This window comes from Hyla sarda, chromosome 6, assembly GCF_029499605.1.
Source record: "Hyla sarda isolate aHylSar1 chromosome 6, aHylSar1.hap1, whole genome shotgun sequence".
Taxonomy (NCBI): Eukaryota; Metazoa; Chordata; class Amphibia; order Anura; family Hylidae; genus Hyla; species Hyla sarda.
Window position 1 is genome coordinate 173639692 of NC_079194.1, and position 12367 is coordinate 173652058.

Below are 12367 nucleotides of genomic sequence, written 5' to 3' on the forward strand. Positions count from 1 at the left end.
AGTAGTTATATTTTTGTCAACAGTTGGTAGTAAATTTCAAGAGAGAAAACTAAATATTCTGAAATCACTCATTAAATACCCATTCCCTTTAGAAAATATTAGATTTTACTCCAACCTGAGGCATGATATGAATGATATTCATAATTATATATATAAAAAAATACAATACAAAACTTATATTTACCTTATCACTTAAATGAATGTCAAGTTGCCAACAGTGACTGGTATTGCCTATTTAAACATTAGACATTATAGGGCAGCGGATATTTTTTCTTAAGCTACAGAAGGCATACATTAATGTTATAGCAGCATCCTGTATGCAGGGTAGAGGAAGAAAGCAGAAAGTGGGCCAATGGCAAAGTAAAAAATAAAGCAGATTGTCAGTGAAGAAAACCATAGCCCGGAGCCTCTGCTTCTTCCAAACTCTCCCTAAGGATTAAGAAGAAAAAAAGCTGGAACAGACAAGCTGAGAATTAAATCTGCCGCTATGATACAAGTTGTTAAAATGAAGTATTCCAGAGCTGCTCTTTTTGTGAATCCCCGCAGACTTTCTGCTCAGGACACGCTTTCCATGACAGGGGATATTAGTGTCACCCAGTAAGGCTGCTATCACATTGCGTGTACTTCAGTAAGGAAAATTTCCAGATGTTAGTTTTGATGGGACACTTCCTAGCATGTAGATATTACATAGCCAAAGCATCAGATAATAATGTACAGGTGTCCTAAAAAGCTAATGAGTACTGATCTCTAACAGGCCCTCCGCTATCAGCCAGCACAGTAGTGCTAGCCTCCCTATATAATGTAAGGCATAGGGGTCTTTTGGCCCTCTCAGGATCAATGAAAAAGGGTGAAACTGAACTGAATGTGCCAACTATATTGCAAAACCCAGGCCATTGCATGAAAGAACATTGCTGTATGAGATGTACAGTACATACCTTATAAAACTATGGTAGTTACATGAATTGGAAAATAATGTGACCTTAAAAGAAGATACAAAGCTCCAATTTGTATCCTTATGGATGTATGAGTGGTTTATGGTGCCTTTTTTAATATGTTTTTGCCTTTGTACTTCCATAAAGTTTTAATAATGTTTTGTATAATGGCTTTCTGGCCATTAGTAAGAGTTAACCCAAACATTAATTCTATCCCCATACAACTTCATTGAAAACATTCTAGAGTGGGAAGGAGCTTGCTCTAGCCCAGCTTGTCTGTTTAAAGTACAGCGTGAAAGACAGAGGAGTGCCTTATTTCCCTTCTTTAGCAGTTAGGCCAATTGACTGCCCCAGCTACTAATTCAAACTTCAAATAAAAACGTACACTGAGATTGCGTTTTATGCTTGCAGTGTATCCAAATGTAATTTTTTTTCATTTTGGATAAACTGCAAGCATAAAATGCAATCCCAGTGTAAGTGTTTATTTGAGGTGTGAATCTGGACTTAAACTGGAGAAGTGGAGCCTCTAGCTTAAAGGGGTACTCCGCTCCCCAGCGTCCGGAAGTTTATTGTTCCGAACGCTGTGTGCGGGCTTCCGTGTTCAGGGCCGCCCCTCGTGACGTCACGCCCGCCCCCTCAACGAAAGTCTATGGACTTCCAAAAAATTTGAGAAAGACTAAATGAGGTAGAAGACAAAACTAAAGGGATAGAATTTAAGACAGATGAGTTAGAGAGAGAGGGTGGTAAATTGTCAGGAATGTGTCAGGAATTGAATGCCAAAGTGAGATATCTAGAGGATAGAGGAAGACGGTCAAATATAAAAATAGTTGGGATCCCTGAAAAATTAGAAGATTGCCAAGGGTTTGTTAAAAGCTGGATATAAAGAAATGTTGATGAACAAAGTTTCTCTAATTTATTTGAAGTAGAGAGGGTGCACAGGGTGCTGTCAAAACCTCCTCCACCAGGGGCCCATCTGAGAACAATATTAGTTAGGTTGCTATCGGCGGTAGATAGAGATTTAATTTTAAGGACAGCCAGGGGAGTAGATAAAGAAATTGATGGTAATAAAATAATGTTATATGCAGACTATTCGAGGATGACTCAGCAGACGAAATGGATGGGAATTATGTATGACTCCCCTAGGGCAGTGGTTCTGGTAAATGGGATCCAGTCAGAAGGGTTTCAGTTGACTAGAGGAGCCAGACAAGGCTTTCCTTTGTCCACCCATATCTTAGCCCTATACATTGAACAATTGGCAACAAGGATTAGAAACATGAAGATGGCAGAGGGGTTTGGGTGTCGGGGGACAGAGGACAGAATATCACTTTTTGCAGATGGTATTTTGCTTTATATCCGGAACACGCAACAGGCACTAGAGGGGATTAGAGAGGAAATAGAGGAATTTGGGAATACATCGAGATTGAGTATAAATTGGAACAAAACTGTATTAATGCCACTAGATAAACAAATATCCAATGGGAGACTTAAGATAATAGGAGATGGAGAAACGTTTAAGTACTTGGGTATGAATGTTGGAAGGCAAGTTTTAAAATTTCCGGAATTAAATGTTTGGTCCATTCTGAGAAAGATAAAAGCAAAAATAAAAATGTGGATAGGTTTACCACTTAGTATGGCAGATAGGATTGGCCTATTAAAGATGATAATCCTGCCCCAGATTCTGTTTGTGCTGACTAATAGCCCGATATGGTTAGGAGAATTAATTTTTTAAGGAATTTAATTCATTGAAAGAGAACTAGTCTGGAAAGGGAAAAAAACAAGAATTAAATTAGGTCATTTAGGTAGAGGAGTGAAAAATGGAGGACTAGCTGTTCCAGATTTTAGACTATATTACATAGCAGTTCAGTTGAGGTAAAGAAATGGAAAGAAACAGATACCTTTGCTATCATGTTAAAAGTAGAGGTGCACCGAAATGGAAATTTCTGAACCGAAACGAAACCGAAAAAAAAAAAAAATGTCTGGCCGAAACGGATACCGAAACCGAAAATGACTTTTCCCCGTCTTCTGGTAAAATGCAGCGCTCCGCTCATTAGATTCCCCCACATTAGATTGCCAGCTCCCCCACATTAGGTCGGGAGTTCCCCCACATTAATAGGCAGCTCCCCCACATTAGGTCGGGAGTTCCCCCACATTAATAGGCAGCTCCCCCACATTAATAGGCAGCTCCCCCACAATAGTAGGCAGCTCCCTCACAACAGTAGGCAGCTCCCCCACATTAGGTCAGCATTTCCCCCACAATAGTAGGCAGCTCCCCCACAATAGTAGGCAGCTTCCCCACAATAGTAGGCAGCTCCCCCACATTAGGTCAGCGTTTCCCCCACAATAGTAGGCAGCTTCCCCACAATAGTAGGCAGCTCCCCCACAATAGTAGGCAGCTCCCCCACATTAGGTCCGCATTTCCCCCACAATAGTAGGCAGTTCCCCCACAATATTAGGCAGCTCCCCCCAACAATATTAGGCAGCTCCCCCCCACATTAGGTCAGCAGTTCCCCCACAATAGTAGGCAGTTCCCCCTCAATAGTAGGCAGTTCCCCCACAATATTAGGCAGCTCCCCACAACAATATTAGGCAGCTCCCCACAACAATATTAGGCAGCATCCCACAACAATATTAGGCAGCACCCCCCACATTTGTAGGCAGCTCCCCCCACATTTGTAGGCAGCTCCCCCCCCCACAATATTAGGCAGCTCCCCCCCAACAATATTAGGCAGCTCCCCCCCACAATATTAGGCAGCCCCCCACAATATTATGCAGCTCCCCCACAATATTAGGCAGCTCCCCCACACAATATTAGGCAGCTCCCCCACATTTGTAGGCAGCTCCCCCCCCCATATTCGTAGGCAGCTCCCCCCGAACAATATTAGGCAGCTCCCCCACAATAGTGGGCAGCTTCCCCCCACCCCACAGACATACAGCTTCCAGCCATATACAGTGTATGGCTGGAGGCTGTATATCTGTACTGCTGCCCCCACAGTGATCCGGTCACCGCTCCTCCGGCCTGGGGTCACATCTACTGCTATGGCCTATGGACCATAGCAGTAGGTGCCGGGACCGGAGGAGCGGTGACTGGAACACTGAAGAAGATGACGCGGTCACTTACCAGGCCCTGGCCAGCTTGCGTTCTCCTGCGACGATCCTGCGGTCCTCCAGCGTCTCTATGGTTGTACGCACGGGACGTCAGTGACGTCCCGTGCGTACGACCATAGAGGCGGAGAAGCGAGGGACCAAAGGAGGATCGCAGGAGGACGCCGGGGAATGGTGAGTGACCGGCGGACATCCTTATGTCCCGAAAAGATTTTTCGGGACACAGGGATGTCCGGGATAGGAATTCTTCTTTTTATGTGCCCGGGCCGGCTCCCATGTGTGGCTGCCAGCAGGGGCCGACCAGAGCATATAAAAACTAATACTGGAAAGAAATGGAGTTGTCCAGAGCAGGATGTCAAGCAATGCAATATTTATTCAGCGGTAACTGTGGGTGATGACAAGGTGACGCGTTTCAGCTGCACTCAGCAGCCTTAGTCATACAAAACAATAGTGCAAATGGCTTGCTTATATGGGGGTGGAAAAATTGGGTCCGCCCTGATGGGAGTATTCACAGGGCTTAACCCATTATTCACCTCCATCCAGCAAGTATAGTACATATAGTAAAAAACGCACATATAATGTGAACAATAGTCAACATATTAAAACGCTTGAATTACAAGCAATGATGTAGAAAAAGACATACGTTAGTACTAAAAATACAAGAACAAATTACAAAATGTCAGATAACATGTATACATGTGCGATCCCAAAATGGAAAAGGAAAAAAGGGAGAATTTCCAAAATAGAAAAATCTATATAAAAATTGCCCTATATAATATCATATGAATCTAAATGAATTCAAGTAACCTATATGGCTGTATATACTACCATAGGACATGAAAGACATAATTTTAAAAAAAATTTTTTGTTTCTTTTTTATGTTTTTTATATTCCAATTATATAGTAGGATCGCAAATGGATATACGGACTAATATGGAACAATTGAATTGTCTCAAACATATCCCCACATGTGGTATAAATATTGTTTAATACTTAGTTATATATATGCTATTAATTATCAATTGTCATATGTGCGGGAAATGATTGTGGGAAAAAGAATTTATTTATATATAAAAATAAATATAAAATTCCCCCCAAACTCCAAGGAAAACCAAAAATATCTAGTTTTATACACGAACAACAGCAGATCAGTAATGGAGAATGACATCTTGTCTTAAATTTAAGCCAAGGGGACACCTAGTTTGAAGTTTAATAATCCAGAAGACTTCTCTATCCAATAATTTTTGCTTGATATTGCCTCCTCTAATATTATTGGTGACCCTCTCGATCCCCTGAAGGCTGAGACCAGAAAAATCACCCTCATGCTTTTCGGCAAAATGCTTACTAACCATGGAAAGATGTCGGGTCTGGAAGTGGGGAATGTCCGACAGGTGTTTTCTGATCCGAGCCTTCAGGGGATTGGAGGTGCACCCCACATACTGTAATTGGCAGATGTTACATGTCATTAGATAAACCACATAACTCGTGTTGCAATTAATATATTCTGACATACCAAATGTTTCTCCAGTTACTGTGGACATAAAGGTTTTGGAATTCTTCATGATTTTACAACAAATACACTTCAGATGTCCACATTTGAAATTGCCCTTGGTATTCAGCCAGGTTGGTTTCTTAATCTCACCAGAAATGAACAAGCTCGGGGAAACACATTGGCCAATGGTTTTGGCCCTCCGTGACACAAATTTATACCCATGTTCAAAAATTTTTATATATTGGCTATCATTAGCTACCATTGGTAAATATTTCTCAATTATTTTACATATTGGTTTGAAATCTTGGCTATAATTTGTGGAAAAAACAAGGGGTTTTGCTTCACTATTATTTTTAGGAACTTGGGATAATGGCTTTTTAATGCCATATACCAAGTCAGACCTATTTTTTCTCCTAGCAATGTCCTTGGCTCGGTTCAATGACCAAGTCTGATAACCTCTTTGACTCAGCCTCACTGATATATCTTCCGCTTCCTTTTCAAACAGCTCCAATGGATTGAATTCATTTAGATTCATATGATATTATATAGGGCAATTTTTATATAGATTTTTCTATTTTGGAAATTCTCCCTTTTTTCCTTTTCCATTTTGGGATCGCACATGTATACATGTTATCTGACATTTTGTAATTTGTTCTTGTATTTTTAGTACTAACGTATGTCTTTTTCTACATCATTGCTTGTAATTCAAGCGTTTTAATATGTTGACTATTGTTCACATTATATGTGCGTTTTTTACTATATGTACTATACTTGCTGGATGGAGGTGAATAATGGGTTAAGCCCTGTGAATACTCCCATCAGGGCGGACCCAATTTTTCCACCCCCATATAAGCAAGCCATTTGCACTATTGTTTTGTATGACTAAGGCTGCTGAGTGCAGCTGAAACGCGTCACCTTGTCATCACCCACAGTTACCGCTGAATAAATATTGCATTGCTTGACATCCTGCTCTGGACAACTCCATTTCTTTCCACTACTATATGGACTGAGGTCCGGTCCGGTCCGTGAGCGGGAGGGGCGATCGAGTGAGCTGTGCCGCACCTGTTGTACCTACAAAAACTAATACTGTATACTAAAAACCAGGGAGCCTCCAGCTGTTGTGAAACTACAACTCCCAGCATGCCCGGACAGACTTTGCCGGTCCGGGCATGCTGGGAGTTGTAGTTTCACAACAGCTGGAGCCCCCCTAGTTTTTAGTATACAGTATTAGGTTTTATATGCGCTGGCCGGCCCCCGCCTGCAGCCATACACGGAAGCCGGCCCGGGCACATAAAAAGAAATATTCCTATCCCGGAGAGCGCGCCCCCCCCAGATGTTGTGCCGGTGCGGCCGGCCCCCCCTGCACCCCCCACGAGTGCCTCTGCCACTGGCAGTGTTTGCAACTTGTGCTGTGGGCGGGCAGGGGAGGTGGGTCATTATCGGCACATTTTTTGTTGTTTCGGCATTTCCCCGAAACAGTTATTTTCGGCGGATATGTATCGGCCGCCGATATATCGGTGCATCCCTAGTTAAAAGAAAAAAGAGGAGATGTGTGAAGATATGGGAGAATTCCTAGAATCAAAGTTGGGAAGAAAGGAGCCTATAGGGGAGATGATGGATAAAGTATGGGAGCAAATGAAAAAGTAATGAAGGTGAAAGGCTCACTAGATTGCACGAGATTTTTTAATAACACAAGATTTAAAGAATTAGAGGGACAGGAATGGTGATTTGGGGGTAAATATAATTTAAAATTTGTTGTACAATTTTTTGAAGGGGAGAAACTCAGATCATTTGAGGAGTGCACAATATAAAATTCCTTATAATACAATGTCGTTATTTAGTTTTACAATCTTTTTATTGGGTTTAGACATGCACAGTTGTGGGAGGAAGTGAAAAAAATAGATAACAAAGAGGAGTTCAGGAGTGTTTGATAATGAAGGTCTTAAGGGAAAGCAGGGATAAAAAAAAATTATTTCCAAGATGCTTTAGTATAAAGGAATGGGAAAAGGATATAGGACAGGTAACAGAGAAGGAATGGAGGGAGATTTGGGAAGAAATTTTGATTACTATAAAAAATAGTTCACATAGGATTACACAATTTTTTATAGTACATAGGCTATATTATACGCCACAACTTCTGGGAAAAATAGACAAATCCAAAAAATGTAAGTGTCCAAGATGTGAGGCAAAGGAATGGGGTCCTTCTATATGTATTACGACTGTCCGATGCTTAAGGAATTTTGGTTGAAGGTGATAAGGATCACAGAGGGAAGGCTAGAGATGGAGGAGGGAGATAAATTGATAACTTGGTTATTGGGGGGGGGGGGGGAACTGAAGGAAGAAGGATGGATAAGATTTTAAGAGGGAAAGTGCAATTTGTAATCAGACTATTGGTGGCAAGAAACTGGATGTCTAAAGAAATCCAAAACATTGATGAATTCAATGCTACAGTATGTAAGATGATGAATTTTGAGTTCTGTTGGGCAGTTAAGACCGGGTTTTTTTTTTAAATTCCATGCAATTTGGGATAAGTGGATCAAAGGTATGACGGAGAGAGAGAGAGAGAGAGAGAGAGAGAGAGAGAGAGAGAGAGAGAGAGAGAGAGAGAGAGAGAGAGAGAGAGATTGGGGTTGGTGGAGAATTTTAAATAATGAATTATTATAATTTAGTTTTTTCTTTCTTCTCCCCTTCTGCCATGGGGTGAGGTGGGGGTTGGGTGGTAAATTATTATGTCTTTGTAAGGGGAGGTGCTCTGTCCAACCAAAAGCAAAAATTTTTTGTCTGTTGGGTTCTTTCTTCCCTCTTCTCTCTCCTTCTCTCGTCTGTCACTTCTTCCCTTCCCTCTCTCTTCTAACTCTCCTTTTCCCCATGTTGGAATGAATGTTAAGTGATTGGGGGCCCTCCCATTTAATTTAGTAATGAACTAAAGATGAGCATTGAGATTAATGGTAAGAATAGACATGGGTGATGAGGGTCGGACAGGGCACTGGAACCAGAATTTGAAAGTGTATTGGGGGGGGGGGGGGAATTTGGGGGGGGGGGGGTAATATTGATAGTAAGTGAAGAAAATGTAAGTGTAATTTTATGAAGTGTGTATAACGATTTGGGAATTTAATTTAAAAAAAATTACAGTCTCTCCCCTGCTCCCCCTCTCTCCTCCTTTTTCTCAGCCTTATCTATTAAGTCTATGGCCCAGATTTATCAAACTGTGTGAGAGAAAAAATAGAGTGATTTTTCCCACAGCAGCCAATCACAGCTCTGCTTTCACTTTACCAGAGCTCATAACTGAGCTGTGATTGGTTGCTGTGATAAAATCTCTTCACTTTTTCTCTCAGTTTGATAAATCTAGGCCTATGTTCATATAGCAGGACAATTTATGGCCCATCTTAGTGTGAATTCTCCACATCTATTGTCTTAACCCCTGCATATTTGTGAGATGTAACCTGTGTCTTCTGCTTGTGAGCTTAGATTTACTTTGGACTTGAGAAAGGGGGAATCTCGAAAGCTTGTCTCCACAAAATTCTGTTAGTCCAATAAAAAAGATTTTACAAGTCAAAGGGAACCATATGAGTATTGATTGCTTCTAAATGGGCATGAAAGCACACAGAGAAAAAACACATTCAATAAGCTGATCTGTAAAGGCTTAGCATGAAGCTACTGGACTGGTTACACAATCTCTACTAAACTATAACTGTTTAAAGGGGTTTGTCCTATTAGGGATCCGAAGAATGAATCACATTTTGAGTTACTATGGGAGGGCATGAGTTGCATAAGACAAAGTGATACACAATGGGAAGTAAGGGATAGAAACATATGTGCTCAAGGCCATGTTTACACCTCATACTGCTCTTGGCCTTCTGGCTGAAAACACCACATGGTGTATTTCTTGATGCAGATATGTCACTAATACACAGCAAAAATTGCAGCGTTACATGTGGATTGTATTGCAGATTCACTTTGAATCTCACCCCTGTACACAAAACATAATAAAATCTATCAGGTTCACAAGATAATAAGCAGAAATGACTGCAAATGAGCAGGTAAAATGTGCAGCTGTTTTGGATTTAACCAAATGGAGAATTTACTTTCTTGTTTTCCATGCCCTAGAAGCTACATTAAAATAATTTAGGGGAGATGCCCCTAAAATGCCCAGTTGCCCATAGCAACCAATCAGATTACTTTTAGTTTTAGTTTTGAAAATGAAAGAGCCAATCTCAATGGTTGCTACATCTTTATTCTACCCACTAAAGTGCCATTACCCTCAACACTACCCTAGGCACAGGCCTACAGGTGGCTAATGGTCAATAAAGCCCTGTGTGTACTACGAGGAGGACCTCTGTCATGTTAATATTAATGTAAGAGACTTCTTCAGTTTACTGCTCTGACTAATAGACATCATAATGTTATCTATATATTACAGCTGTAAAATGTATACTTTACAGTAGTTAGCTCAGTAATTCTGATATAACTATGTGTGTTTAATTTGTTTATTTGCTCTGTAAACCTCCACTAAAGCAGTCTTTTATTATTATACAAATGTTTTCCTCATTAAAAGGTAAGGGATGCATCACTGTTGGGTATAAAAAAAATATTAAATGGGTTTTTACAGACACATTTATTACAGAACTACAGTTTTATATAATAAGTCTATGTGACTGAAACATTAATGCAGTGGAATTAACAAATTCTAATAATGAATACGACAATCTTACCCTTGAGAACGAGGCTAGGGAATAATAATTTTAAGTCACTAAATTAGCTTTTTAATTGATTTTTTTATTCTTAAATATATGTATACAGTGGCGCTTAATAACTTGTTCCCTTACCCAATGAAACACAGATAATTCAATCTAAATGCCCAAACTCTTTGAAAGTAGATTTTTCTTTAAATCTATTTTACATGGCAAAACAAACTAAATATCTACAGAATATTCTATGTTTTATGTGTTAGAAAATATAAGCTTTTGAGATATCAAATTCAACAAAAATGTAATGCTAGAACACTGACATTTCGGTATGCATGAAGTCAGTCATGCTTGAGTAAGCTCAGCTATTTGGTCCTTAGAAGTTATTCTATTTATGAAAGCTGGACAATCCACATACATAGCGAGCCCACTTTGTAGATGCATTGGGATGTTGCCAGGGTACCCATTGTCAGGGAACCAAACATAAACACACAGAAATCAATTGGCACGTACAGACTAGAAAGTTTTAAATCTAAGTTGTCCACAACTCCCATGAAGTTAACAAAGTCATTTTCTTCACCCATGCTAGGCACTATTTCATACCCTAATCATTTTTGCCCTCATAGAACTTAGTAGAACATTCAATCATTGAAAGCAATGGGAAATGACTGTGCAGGACAACATAATGCTTCATTGTGTGATACAAAGTTAATGGTGCTGATATTTAATAACCAAAGCAAAGCTCAATGATAAGAGTGGTGCTGTTGGAACACTTCATTGCATCATACCAATCTTACTATGAATCATAAAGCAATATATATATATATATATATATATATTACTCTTTACACAAAAATTTAAGCATTTTAAAATGTAAGAAACTAGGCAGGGACTTCTACTCTCTACAGGCAACATATAAAGGGGTTGTTCAGAAAGCAGAGAAGGTCCTGGCACAAGGGCATTAAGTTGGGGAGGGGGAGATAATTAGAAAAGGGGATCAGAGGGAGGGGGGAATAATGGCACAAGGGGATTAAGATGGAGGGGGGATGATGATTATCCCCCCCTCAATCTTAATCCCCTTGTGCTATTATTCCCCCCCCCCTCCCTCTGATCAATTTGTGCCATTATTCCCCCCTCCCTCTGATCCCCCTTTGCCTTATTGGATAATACTGGCACAGGGGGATTAAGATGGAGGGGGGGGGGAATAATGGCACAAGAAGATTAATATGGAGGGGGGGGAGTAATGATTATACCACCCACCCTCCATCTTAATCCACTTCAGCCATTTCCCCCCCCTCAATCTTTATCCCCTTTTTTTCTGTGGGTACCCCTCGTGCATAAGTCCTGCACAAATTTACGCGTGAGAGGTACCCACATACATACTTTCGCCCTATGGGAGTACAGCCACGAAAAAGGTTGAGAACCACTGTCTCACGTAGCTCATTGAAAACGTTTAATCTACCAGAGAAGGTGAAAACTGTTTGTTTATCTGAGGCTTACTATGTACACATCACAAAGAGCCAGCAACAGGTTTTACCTCTTAAACTTCTGCTTTTAGTCTCTTCTTCCATAAAATGCAGGAATCCATCTAACGTTGCTGCTAATATGACATTCAGCATGAAGTAGGGTAGTAGCTCTGCTGTATTTGGATGCCTTTTAATAGACCTTTTAAGACCTAAAGGAAAACTGTCACATATTTTCTCCCGCACTATCCACCTGTATTGGATATTTGCACCATATGACACTGACGTCAGCGCCGCTCATGAATATTCATCCCTCCTGTTCTCCCTCTCTTCGCCGCTCATAACCAGAGGGAGGGACGAATATTCATGAGCGGCGCTGACGTCAGTGTCAGTTAGCCCGCAGAAGCCCCGCCTTTGCCAGTAACCGCCGGATATACACAGAGATTAAAATTACAATTGCGGGCGAACGGCGGCGCGGATCAGACCAAGGTAGGGCTCGTTTTAATCAGCGTCTCCCACACTATCCACCAATACCTGTGGATAGTGCGGGAAAAAATATGTGACAGTTTTCCTTTAAATGGGCACTGCCAGATTCAAACATTTTTTATATGTTGTACATTAAAAGATTATCCTTTCCAATATACTTTATAAGAAAACTTTATTTCTGTACCATCCAGAACATAATCCTATCTG

General features: G+C 40.7%; 1 protein-coding gene across 1 annotated transcript in view; it reads right to left on the bottom strand.

The window, feature by feature from the left end:
* CDH13 (cadherin 13) overlaps nt 1-12367 on the bottom strand; it is a 973781-nt gene that overhangs the window by 163206 nt on the left and 798208 nt on the right. The gene's annotated exons all lie outside the window — the stretch shown is intronic.